Source organism: Pongo pygmaeus, chromosome 7 (genome assembly GCF_028885625.2).
Source record: "Pongo pygmaeus isolate AG05252 chromosome 7, NHGRI_mPonPyg2-v2.0_pri, whole genome shotgun sequence".
Lineage (NCBI taxonomy): Eukaryota > Metazoa > Chordata > Mammalia > Primates > Hominidae > Pongo > Pongo pygmaeus.
In genome coordinates, this window is record NC_072380.2 from 106,317,791 (window position 1) to 106,330,213 (window position 12,423).

Sequence of the window (12,423 nt, forward strand, 5' to 3'; positions counted from 1 at the left end):
GTGTGTACTTTTGCTTATCATCTTACAAGTTTCTGGTCAGTTCCCAAACTCATTCCCTATTCAGCGATTCCAAAGCTGCATCACATTCCCAAGCATCTTGAAAGTCTTCGTCTCCCATGGCCCACCTGTTCTCAACAGATGGCTTGTCGCATACTGAGAATGTTGAGGCTATCAGCTGAGAACTTGTTTACTTTCCTCCTTCCCAGCCAACAGATTGACCTGCTTTCAACCTCCCTCGTTCTCTGTGGTTTTAAGGCTCATCTCTCTACCAGTCTTATTGATCAGATCACCTTTCAGCTTCTCTGGAGTTAAATCACATCTTAAGATGGAGATTAGATTCTTTAGTCAGCCCATAGGCAAGAGTCACATATAGTCAGAATTACTCAGAAGTTTTCTTAAGTCACCCATAAAAGTAGGTCAAACATAGCTTTAGGAATACAATACTGTAAAGTAATATGCAGGTGTGAGTATATCAAGTAGACGGTATTTATAGGTGTAAGGTATATATACTATATAATGTATACTATAATATATAGCATACAATTCCAAGGAGGATTATATTGAGAAAATAAGCTAGCTTTTTGTAACACTTGAGCAAATTTATAAATACTCCTTTTTTTTTTTTTTTTTTTGAGATGGAGTCTCACTCTGTTGCCCAGGCTGGAGTGCAGTGGCACCATCTCAGCTCACTACAACTTCTGCCTCCTGGTGGGTTCAAGCAATTCTCGTGCCTCAGACTCCCGAGTAGCTGGGACTACAGGCATGCACCACCATGCCCAGCTACTTTTTGGATTTTTTGACAGAGATGGGGTTTCAACATGTTGTCCAGGCTGAGAATATTCTTATTTCCCATTTGGTGTCATCACCTAAGTTTTTATGGATAACTTTGTCAGTTTCTCCGTTGTCTTTAGTTAGTTCTTCAGTTTCTTTTACAAGATTGTAGTAAAACCTTCACTACCCACTAGTATGAACAATGCATTTCTCTTATTTGTCTGTGGTTGGGAAACCCCTAAATCATCCATACCTTCTTTGGTAGGTTTCACTAAAAGTCCTCTCCGTCTGCCTGTAGACAACCTCATTGAGGGCAATTGCCCATTGAATTTCCAGCATTATTTACATAGTTCTTTCTCTCTTTCTTTCTATCTCCCTCCTGTTCCATTAGATGATAAGACTTGGCTACGTCTAAGAGAAATCCAAAATAGCAGTGGCTTATATAAGAGATAACTTTATTTTTTTATCTTATAAAATAAATCCGGAATTAGGTGGTACAGAGCTGTTTCGGTGGCTCCACGGTCACCAGGGACATGGTCTCCTTCTCCTTTTCTGTTATGCCATCCTGGTTTGTGGCTTCCATCCTTGTGGCTACTGCAGCTCCAGCCACTGTGTCTACACTCCAGTCAGCAGGAGGAAGGAAGGTGGTGTTCAGGAAAATTACCCGAAACTTGGAAATAATGCAAAAGGATGACTTCATATCCTGCCAATGTCATACTAAAGCATTGTCCAGTTCCCCTAATGGTCATCTCGCTCTTGGGAAATGAACTACTCTTCAGGTACTATTGATTAGAGTTCAGACTGCAGAGTTAGATGTTAACTTAGAAGAACTGATTAGATGCAGATGAAAACCTGCCAAGATGGTTTTCTAACCTTGCAGAACATTTGTCACTTTTGCATCTAACTTAGCATTGTTATTTCAGAGTTTTTGGTGTTTTTTGTTTGTTTGTTTCTACTGAACCTGCTTTGTCATCTTACTGGCTTCCTTCATCAATGATTAATTATACTTTGGGATGTGCTCAGATAATATGTGGAAATTATATTTTTAATATTTGTATGTTTTGACAGTAGGAATGACAAAGGGGCTTTCTTCAAGTCAGTAATTTCCCTAAATGTCTATCTAGAATGTCTGCTTGTAACTTATTGGCCAGAACTTAGTCACAAGGCTACACATAGCTACAAAGGAGGCTGGGGAAGTAGTCTTCTAGCTAGGTGCATTAAAATAAGGGTTCACTTCCTAAGGAAGGGAAGCAGAGATCAGACAGTAGGGAATAACTAATAGCCTTTGCACAAGGACATATATCAATTGATATTGCCTCTTTTACCTGTATTTCTGCCTTTCCCTCTATGTTTACTTCTTTCTAGCAGCCTAAAAGCATATCAGAGAATACCAACAGCTTTAGCACCTTGGACCTGAATCCTCCTCCAGCTATCAGGACAACATTCTTTTTCCCCAATGGAGGTCCTATAAAGAACAGTCTCACTTGGCTCTGCTCTCTCACCTCCTCCTCCTTCTTCACCCACTTTAAGCAGGCTTCTGTTCCTCTCATCCACTAAACCTGCTCTGCTAGGCCACAGCTGATCTCCTAAACATCACACTCAAATCAACTGCATCTTGCACAAAGCAAATATTTAATAAATGATTACTGAATTATTCAATATGTTTGCTCTGTTTTCTTATTCTTTCTTAAGACAGTATTACTTTCTTTTCTTCTCAATTGCAAAATTAATATTTTAGTTTCATTATGGGCTACTAGGTTCTTTTGACACGTTCATGAAAATCTAATTCTTAGACAACACTTTGGTTCTGTGCAAAAATGCATTCCAACTTTCAAACGATTGGCCTAACAGTACACTTTTGGAAATTTTTGACCTTTTTGTAGGCCCAGGTCTGTTTATTCATTTTCCCCCTCCATTGAATAGGAAAAAGAAATTGGCTTTTTGTTGCTAATAAAAGCAAATTCTACTTGGGTTGTTTCCAAAGCACAACAGCGAGTGGCAAGGAATCCCCAAGGGAAAAACACCAATAAGATTCTTTCATAATATGTTTTCCTCTAATCCCCTTCCTGATCTTTTCTCACCAAATGGATCTAGCTATTTTCAAGTTCAATTTTTGCTGTAAACCAGAGAACATAGTGTCCTAAATTGATACTTCACCCTCCATAAGCCTCCGCCTCTTGGCTGGCTTTATTTATCAGGCAGCCTCCTCCAGGGATTTGGGGTTGGGCCTGAGAAGCCCAGGTGGTTGGCAATTGCCAGCAGGATGTAGTTATACTGCCCCAATGTGGCAGTTTTCATTCTATTTCAAATGCTGCTTTATTTTTTCTCTCATGCTTCTTTGAGTACATCATAGGACATTAAGGGATGGTGGTGGCTTTAGGGGGACCCACAATGCTTCTTTCAGTTCTTCCTCCCAGGTTTTGGGGGCTATAAGTGAAGGTAAGAATGAAAGCTTGGAATTTTAATAGACAGCTCCCATCTGCCATATCTAAAGAATGCTTCTGGCAGGGAGAAGGCAAACCTCAAGGGAAGAGGTTGGTCAGTTTTTAATCAGCTGGGTCTCGTCTAATCTTGCCAAGCTCTAAGCAGAGATTGAAAATTTTGGATCCATAAGCTAAATCCAGCCTCAGACATGCTATGTTTGGCTGACACGGATGGTACTTTTTGTTTTAATTTTTAAAAGGCAGCATTTAAAAGGAAGATTTTATATACCAATCCAGACTTCTGCCATCTTGACATTGCATTCCTGAGTTGCAGCAATTGGCTGAAACTGATTAGCTATTGTTTCCTCCAGGTAGGGTTTGCCCTCTGCAATTTTGTCACAGACTTCACTTCCCCCTGTGACACATCCAGCTGCTTCCCCCATTTAATATCTGCTGCACCTCTGCTGGCATGTGAGTTTTGGATCCCTATTGCGAACAGCTGGGGATGGGGAGAGGTATCAGGGCAGACTTCACAGAGGAGGGGAATTAAGCTGGTCCTTGAAAACTGATAGGAATTTTCCCAGTAAAATAAAAAGGTATGGAACCTCTAGGAAAGCAGACAGGTAGAGAAAAGACACAGTTATGAAGATTTTTGGGAACGATCAAATCGAACTTTAAGAAAGGCCAGAGTAATCTTTCAGCATGACCTTGGATTTCAACAGACTTTAGTTCCCATTCAGGCTCTACCACATACTTTCAGTATGACCTTGAGTAAATTATTTAATTTCTTTGAGCCTCAACGTATTCATCTGTATAGTAGACATAATAGCTCTATCATATGATTGTGGCCACAAAATGAGGTAACATTTTAAAAAATTTATTGCAGTATAATATACCCAAAACTGCACATATCAAAGATGTGCAGCTCAGTGAATTTTAACAAAGTGAACACATTCATGTCACCAGCACCCAGGTCAAGAAACAGACAATATCAGCATTTCTTTATTTTTTTGAGACAGAGTCTCACTCTGTCACCCAGGCTGGAGTACAGTGGTGCTATCTCGGCTCACCGCAACCTCTGCCTCCTGGGTTCAAGCAATTTTCCTGCCTCAGCCTCCCAAGTAGCTGGGATTACAGGTGCCTGCCACTGTGCTGGGCTAATTTTTGTATTTTTAGTACAGATGGGGTTTCACCATCTTGGCCAGGCTGGTCTTGAACTCCTGACCTCTTGAGCCACCCACCTTGGCCTCCCAAAGTGTTGAGATTACAGGCATGAGCCACCGCGCCCGGCCTATTATGATTTTAATTTGTAAGAAAAGCGGCTTAATTGCCTCATGGCTCTGCAGGCTGTACAGGAAACGTGGTGGCATCTGCTTGTGGCGAGGCCTCAGGGAGCTTTTACTAATGGTGGAAGGCAAAGCAGGAGCAACTTTAATTTTTTTTAATTTCAGCTTTTAGGTTCAGGAATACATGTGCAAGTTTGTTACATGGGTAAACTGTGTGATACTGAGGTTTGGGGTGTGAATGATCCTGTCACCCTGGTAGTGAGCATTGTACCTAATAGGTATTAATAGTTTTTCAACCCTTGCTTCCCTTCTTCTTTCCCCTCTCTGGTAGTCCCCAGTGTCTATTTTTCCCATCCTTATATCCATGTATACTCAGTGTTTAGCTACCACTTATAAGTGAGAACATGTCATACTGGGTTTTCTGTTCCTGCATTAATTCGCTTATGATGATGGCCTCCAGCGGCATCCATGTTGCTGCAAAGGACATGATTTTGTTCTTTTTTGTGGCTGTGTAATATTCCATGGTGTGTATATACCACATTTTCTTTATCTAGTCCACCATTGATGGGCATCTAGGTTGATTCCATATTGTTGCCATTGTGAATAGTGCTGTGATGAACATACAAGTGCATGTGTCTTTGGTAGAATGATTTATTTGCCATTAGGTATGTACCCAGTAATGGGATTGCTGGGTTGAATGGTAGTTCTGTTTTAAGTTACTTGAGAAATCTCAAAACTGCTTTTCACAGTGGCTGAGTGGATTTACATTCCTACCTACCAAGAATGTATAAGCATTCTCTTTTCTCTGCAACCTTGCCCACATCTGTTATGTTTTTACTTTTTAATAACAGCCATTCTGACTGGTATGAGATGGTGTCACACTATGTTTTTGATTAACATTTCTCTAGTGATGTTGAGCATTTTTTCGTATGTTTGTTAGCCACATGTATGTCTTCTGAGAAGTGTCTGTGTCCTTTGCCCACTTTTAAAGCAGGTTGTTTGTGTTTTGCTTGTTGAATTATTTAAATTCCTTTTAGATTCTGCATATTAGTTTGTGAATATTTTCTCCCATTCTGTAGGTTGTCTGTTCATTCTGTTGATAGTTTCTTTTGCTATGCAGAAGCTCTTTAGCTTAATTAGGTCCCACCTGTTAATTTTTTTGTTGCAATTGCTTTTGAGGACTTAGCCATAAATTCTTTGCCAAGGTTGATGTCTAGAATGATATTTCCTAGGTTGTATTCTAGAATTTTTATAGTTTTCTGTCTTTTTTTTTCTTTTTTTTAAAATTATACTTTAAGTTCTAGGGTACATGTGCACAACGTGCAGGTTTGATACATAGGTACATGTGCCAGGTTGGTTTGCTGCACCCATCAACTTGTCATTTACATTGGGTATTTCTCCTAATGCTATCCCTCCCCCAGCACCCCCACCCCCCGTGTGTGATGTTCCCCACCCTGTGTCCAAGTGATCTCATTGTTCAATTCCCACCTATAAGTGAGAACATGTGGTGTTTTGTTTTCTGTCCTCGTGATGGTTTGCTGAGAATGATGGTTTCCAGCTTCATCCATGTCCCTGCAAAGGACATGAACTCATCCTTTTTTATGGCTGCATAGTATTCCATGGTGTATATGTGCCACATTTTCTTAATGCAGTCTATCATTGATGGATATTTGGGTTGGTTCCAAGTCTTTGATATTGTGAATAGTGCTGCAATAAACATGAGTGTGCATGTATCTTTATAGTAGCATGATTTATAATCCTTTGAGTATATACCCAGTAATGGCATGGCTGGGTCAAATGGTATTTCTATTTCTAGATCCTTGAGGAATCACCACACTGTCTTCCACAATGGTTGAACTAGTTTACAGTCCCACCAACAGTGTAAAAGTGTTCCTATTTCTCCACATCCTCTCCAGCATCTGTTGTTTACTTTTTAATGATTGCCATTCTAACTGGCACGAGATGATATCTCACTGTGATTTTGATTTGCATTTCTCTGATGACCAGTGATGATGAGCTTTTTTTCATGTGTCTGTTGGCTGCATAAATGTCTTCTTTTGAGAAGTGTCTGTTCATATCCTTTGCCCAGTTTTTGATGGGATTGTTTGTTTCTTTCTTGTAAATTTGTTTGAGTTCTTTGTATATTCTGGATATTAGCCCTTTGTCAGATGGGTAGATTGTAAAAATTTTCTCCCATTCTGTGGGTTGCCTGTTCACTCTGATGGTAGTTTCTTTTGCTGTGAAGAAGCTCTTTAGTTTAATTAGATCCCATTTGTCTATTTTGGCTTTTGTTGCCGTTGCTTTTGGTGTTTTAGTCATGAAGTCCTTGCCCATGCCTATGTCCTGAATGGTATTGCCTAGGTTTTCTTCTAGGGTGTTTATAGTTTTAGGTCTAACATTTAAGCCTTTAATCCATCTTGAATTAATTTTTGTATAAGGTATAAGGAAGGGATCCAGTTTCAGCTTTCTACATATGGCTAGCCAGTTTTCCTAGCACCATTTATTAAATAGGGAATCCTTTCCCCATTTTTGTTTTTGTCAGATTTGTCAAAGATCAGATGGTTGTAGATGTGTGGTGTTATTTCTGAGGCCTCTGTTGTGTTCTATTGGTCTCTGTCTCTCTCTGTTTTGGTACCAGTACCATGCTGTTTTGATTACTGTAGCCTTGTAGAATAGTTTGAAGTCAGGCAGCATTGTTCTTTTTGCTCCAGCTTTGTTCTTTTCGCTTAGGATTGTCTTGGCAATGTGGGCTCTTTTTTGGTTCCATATGAACATTAAAGTAGTTTTTTCCAATTCTGTGAAGAAAGTCTTTGGTAGCTTGATGGGGATGGCATTGAATCTATAAATTACCTTGGGCAGTATGGCCATTTTCATGACATTGATTCTTTCTATCCATGAGCATGGAATGTTATTCCATTTGTTTGTGTCATTGAGCAGTGGTTTGTAGTTCTCCTTGAAGAGGTCCTTCACATCCCTTGTAAGTTGGATTCCTATGTATTTTATTCTCTTTGTAGCAATTGTGAATGGTAGTTCACTCATGATTTGGCTCTTTGTTTGTCTGTTATTGGTGTATAGGAATGCTTTTGATTTTTGCACATTGATTTTGTATCCTGAGACTTTGCTGAAGTTGCTTATCAGCTTAAGGAGATTTGGGGCTGAGACAATGGGGTTTTCTAAATATACAATCATGTCATCTGTAAACAGGGACAATTTCACTTCCTCTTTTCCTAATTGAATACCCTTTATTTCTTTCTCCTGCCTGATTGCCCTGGCTAAAACTTCCAACACTATGTTGAATAGGAATGGTGAGAGAGGGCATCCTTGTCTTCTGCTGGTTTTCAAAGAGAATACTTCCAGTTTTTGCCCATTCAGTATGATATTGGCTGTGGGTTTGTCATAAATAGCTCTTATTATTTTGAGAAATGTTCCATCAATACCTAGTTTATTGAGAGTTTTTAGCATGACGAGCTGTTAAATTTTGCCGAAGGCCTTTTCTGCATCTATTGAGATAATCATGGGTTTTTTGTTGTTGGTTCTGTTTATGTGATGGATTATGTTTATTGATTTGCGTATGTTGAAGCAGCCTTGTATCCCAGGGATGAAGCCGACCTGATTGTGGTGGATAAGCTTTTTGAAGTGCTGCTGGATTCAGTTTGCCAGTATTTTATTGAGGATTTTTGCATAGATGTTCATCAGGGATATTGGTCTAAAATTCTCTTTTTTGTTGTTGTTGTGTCTCTGCCAGGCTTTGGTATCAGGATGATGTTGGCCTCATAAAATGAGTTAGGGAGGATTCCCTCTTTTTCTGTTGATTGGAATAGTTTCAGAAGGAATGGTACCAGCTCCTCTTTGTACCTGTGGTAGAATTCAACTGTGAATCCATCTGGTCCTGGACTATTTTTGGTTGGTAGGCTATTAATTATTGCCTCAATTTCAGAACCTGTTATTGGTATATTCAGAGATTCAACTTCTTCCTAGTTCAGTCTTGGGAGGGTGTATGTGTCCAGGAATTTATCCGTTTCTTCTAGATTTTCTAGTTTATTTGCATAGAGGTGTTTATAGTATTCTGTGATGGTAATTTGTATTTCTGTGGAATCGGTGGTCATATCCCCTTTATCATTTTTTATTGCATCTATTTGATTCTTCTCTCTTTTCTTCTTTATTAGTCTTGCTAGTGGCCTATCAATTTTGTTGATCTTTTCAAAAAACCAGCTCCTGGATTCATTGATTTTTTTGAAGGGTTTTTTGTGTCTCTATCTCTTTCAGTTCTGCTCTGATCTTAGTTATTTCTTGCCTTCTGTTAGCTTTTGAATGTGTTTGCTCTTGCTTCTCTAGTTCTTTTAATTGCGATGTTAGGGCATCAATTTTAGCTCTTTCCTGCTTTCTCTTGTGGGCATTTAGTGCCATAAATTTCCCTCCACACACTGCTTTAAATGTGTCCCAGAGATTCTGGTATGTTGTGTCTTTGTTCTCATTGGTTTCAAAGAACATCTTTATTTCTGCCTTCATTTTGTTATTTACCCAGTAGTCATTCCGGAGCAGGTTGTTCAGTTTCCATGTCATCGTGTGGTTTTGAGTGAGTTTCTTAATCCTGAGTTCTAATTTGATTGCACTGTGGTCTGAGAGACAGTTTGTTGTCATTTCTGTTCTTTTACATTTGCTGAGGAGTGCTTTCCTTCCAATTATGTGGTCAATTTTAGAATAAGTGTAATGTGGTGCTGAGAAGAATGTATATTCTGTTGATTTGGGGTGGAGAGTTCTGTAGATGTCTATTAGGTCTGCTTGGTGCAGAGCTGAGTTCAAATCCTGGATATCCTTGTTAACCTTCTATCTTGTTGATATGTCTAATGTTGACAGTGGATGTTAAAGTCTCCCATTATTATTGTGTGGGAGTCTAAGTCTCTTTGTAGGTCTCTAAGGACTTGCTTTATGAATTTGCATGCTCCTGTGTTGGGTCCATATATATTTAGGATAGTTAACTGTTTTTGTTGAATTGATCCCTTTACCATTGTGTAATGCCCTTCTTTGTCTCCTTGATCTTTGCTGGTTTAAAGTCTGTTTTATGAGAGACTAGCATTGCAACCTCTGCTTTTTTTTGCTTTCCATTTGCTTGGTAGATCTTCCTCTATCCCTTTATTTTGAGCCTATGTGCGTCCTTGCATGTGAGATGGGTTTCCTGAATACAGCACACTGATGGGTCTTGACTCTTTATCCAGTTTGCCAGTCTGTGTCTTTTAATTGGGGCATTTAGCCCATTTACATTTAAGGTTAATATTGTTATGTGTGAATTTGTTTCTGTCATTATGATGTTAGCTGGTTATTTTGCTTGTTAGTTGATGCAGTTTCTTCATAGCATCGATGATCTTTATAATTTGGCATGTTTTTGCAGTGGCTGGTACTGGTTGTTTCTTTCCGTGTTTAGTGCTTCCTTCAGGAGCTCTTGTAAGGCAGGCCTGGTGGTGACAAAATCTCTCAGCATTTGCTTGTCTGTAAAGAATTTTATTTCTCCTTCACTTATGAAGCTTAGTTCGGCCGGATATAAAATTCTGGGTTGAAAATTCTTTTCTTTAAGAATGTTGAATATTGGCCCCCACTGTCTTCTGGCTTGTAGGGTTTCTGTAGAGAGATCCACTGTTAGTCTGATGGGCTTCCGTTTGTAGGTGACTTGACGTTTCTCTCTGGCTGCCCTTAACATTTTTTCCTTCATTTCAACCTTGGTGAATCTGACAATTTCTTGAGGAGTATCTTTGTGGTGTTCTCTGTATTTCCTGAATTTGAATGTTGGCCTGCCTTGCTAGGTTGGGGAAGTTCTCCTGGATAATATCCTAAAGAGTGTTTTCCAACTTGGTTCCATTTTCCCCATCACTTTCAGGTACACCAATCAAATGTAGATTTGGTCTTTTCACATAGTCCCATATTTCTTGGATGATTTGTTCATTTCTTTTTACTCTTTTTTCTCTAACCTTGTCTTTTTGCTTTATTTCATTAATTTGATCTTCAATCACTGATACCCTTTCTTCCACTTGACCGAATCAGCTACTGAAGCGTGTGCATGCATCACGAAGTTCTCGTGCCATGGTTTTCAACTCCATCAGGTCATTTAAGGTCTTCTCTACACTGTTTATTCTAGTTAGCCATTCATCCTTTTCTCCAGGTTTTTAGCTTCCTTGCTATGGGTTCAAACATACTCCTTTAGCTCGGAGAAGTTTATTATTACCGATCTTTTGAAGCCTACTTCTGTCAACTCATCAAAGTCATTCTCCATCCAGCTTTGTTCCGTTGCTGGCAAGGAGCTGTAATCCTTTGGAGGAGAGGAGGCGCTCTGATTTTTAGAATTTTCAGCTTTTCTGCTCTGGTTTCTCCCCATCTTTTTGGTTTTGTCTACCTTTGGTCTTTGATGTTGGTGACCTACAGATGGGGTTTTGGTGTACATGTCCTTTTTGTTGATGTTGATGCTATTCCTCTCTGTTTGTTAGTTTTCCTTTGAACAGTCAGGTCCCTCAGCTGCAGGTCTGTTGGAGTTTGCTGGAGGTCCACTCCAGACCCTGTTTGCCTGGGTATCACCAGCAGAGGCTGCAGAACAGCAAATATTGCAGAACAGCAAATATTGCTGCCTGATCCTTCCTCTGGAAGCTTCATCCCAGAGGGGCACCTGCCTATATGAGGTGTCTGTCGGCCCCTACTGGGAGGTGTCTCCCAGTTAGGCTACATGGGGGTCAGAGACCGACTTGAGGAGGCAGTCAGTCCATTCTCAGAAATCCAATGCTATGTTGGGAGAACCACTGCTCTCTTCACAGCTGTCAGACGGGGACATTTAAGTCTGTAGAAGTTGTCTGCTGCCTTTTGTTCAGCTAAGCCCTGCCCACTGAGGTGGAGTCTAGATGCAGTAGGCCTTGCTGAGCTGCAGTGGGCTCCAATATGTTCAAGCTTCCTGGCTGCTTTGTTTACATACTCAAGCCTCAGCAATTGTGGACGCCCCTCCTCCCACCAGCTCCTGCCTTACAGGTTGATCTCAGACTGCTGCGCTAGCAGTGAGCAAGGCTCTGTGGGTGTGGGACCTGCTCAGGCAGACATGGGAGAGAATCTCCTTGTCTGAAGGTTGTTAAGACCTTGGGAAAAGCGCAGTATTTGGGTGGGAGTGTCCCATTTTTCCAGGTACAGTCTGTCACAGCTTCCCTTGGATAGGAAAGGAAAGTCCCCTAACCCCTTGCGCTTCCCAGATGAGGTGACGCCCTGCCTGCTTCAGCTCACCCTCCGTGAGTTGCATCTACTGTCCAACTAGTCCCAGTGAGATGAACCAGGTACCTCAGTTGGAAATGCAGATATTACCTGTCTTCTGTGTTGATCACACTTGGAGCTGCAGACCAGAGCCATTCCTGTTCGGCCATCTTGGAATGGATCTCTAGTTTTATGTCTTACATTTAAGTCTTTAATCCATCTTGGGTTAATTTTTGTATATGGTGAAAGGTAGGGGTCCAGTTTCATTCCTCTATATTTGGCTAGCCAGTTATGCCAGCACAATTTATTCAATAGAAAGGCCTTTCCCCATTGCTTGTCAACTTCGTTAAAGCAGATCATTTATTTTCATTGCCACATAGTATTCCATTGGGTGAATATCCTACCATTTATCTATCCAGTCTTGATTAATGGGCATTTGGATAATTTTCCATTTTTGCTTTTAAGAATAGTACATGAATGGATTGTAGTGGCTCATGCCTGTAATCTCAGCATTTTGGAAGGCTGAGGCGGGCAGATCGCTTGAGTCCAGGAGTTCAAGACCAGTGTGGGCAACTTAAGTGAGACCTTATCTCTATTATAACAAAGTTTTTAATTAAAAAAAGAGAATAGTACAATTATGAAAATTTTAGTACACGTCTTTTGGTGAATATATTCTTGCATTTCTGTTAAGTATACACCTAGAAGTGGAATTAGTGGGTCATATG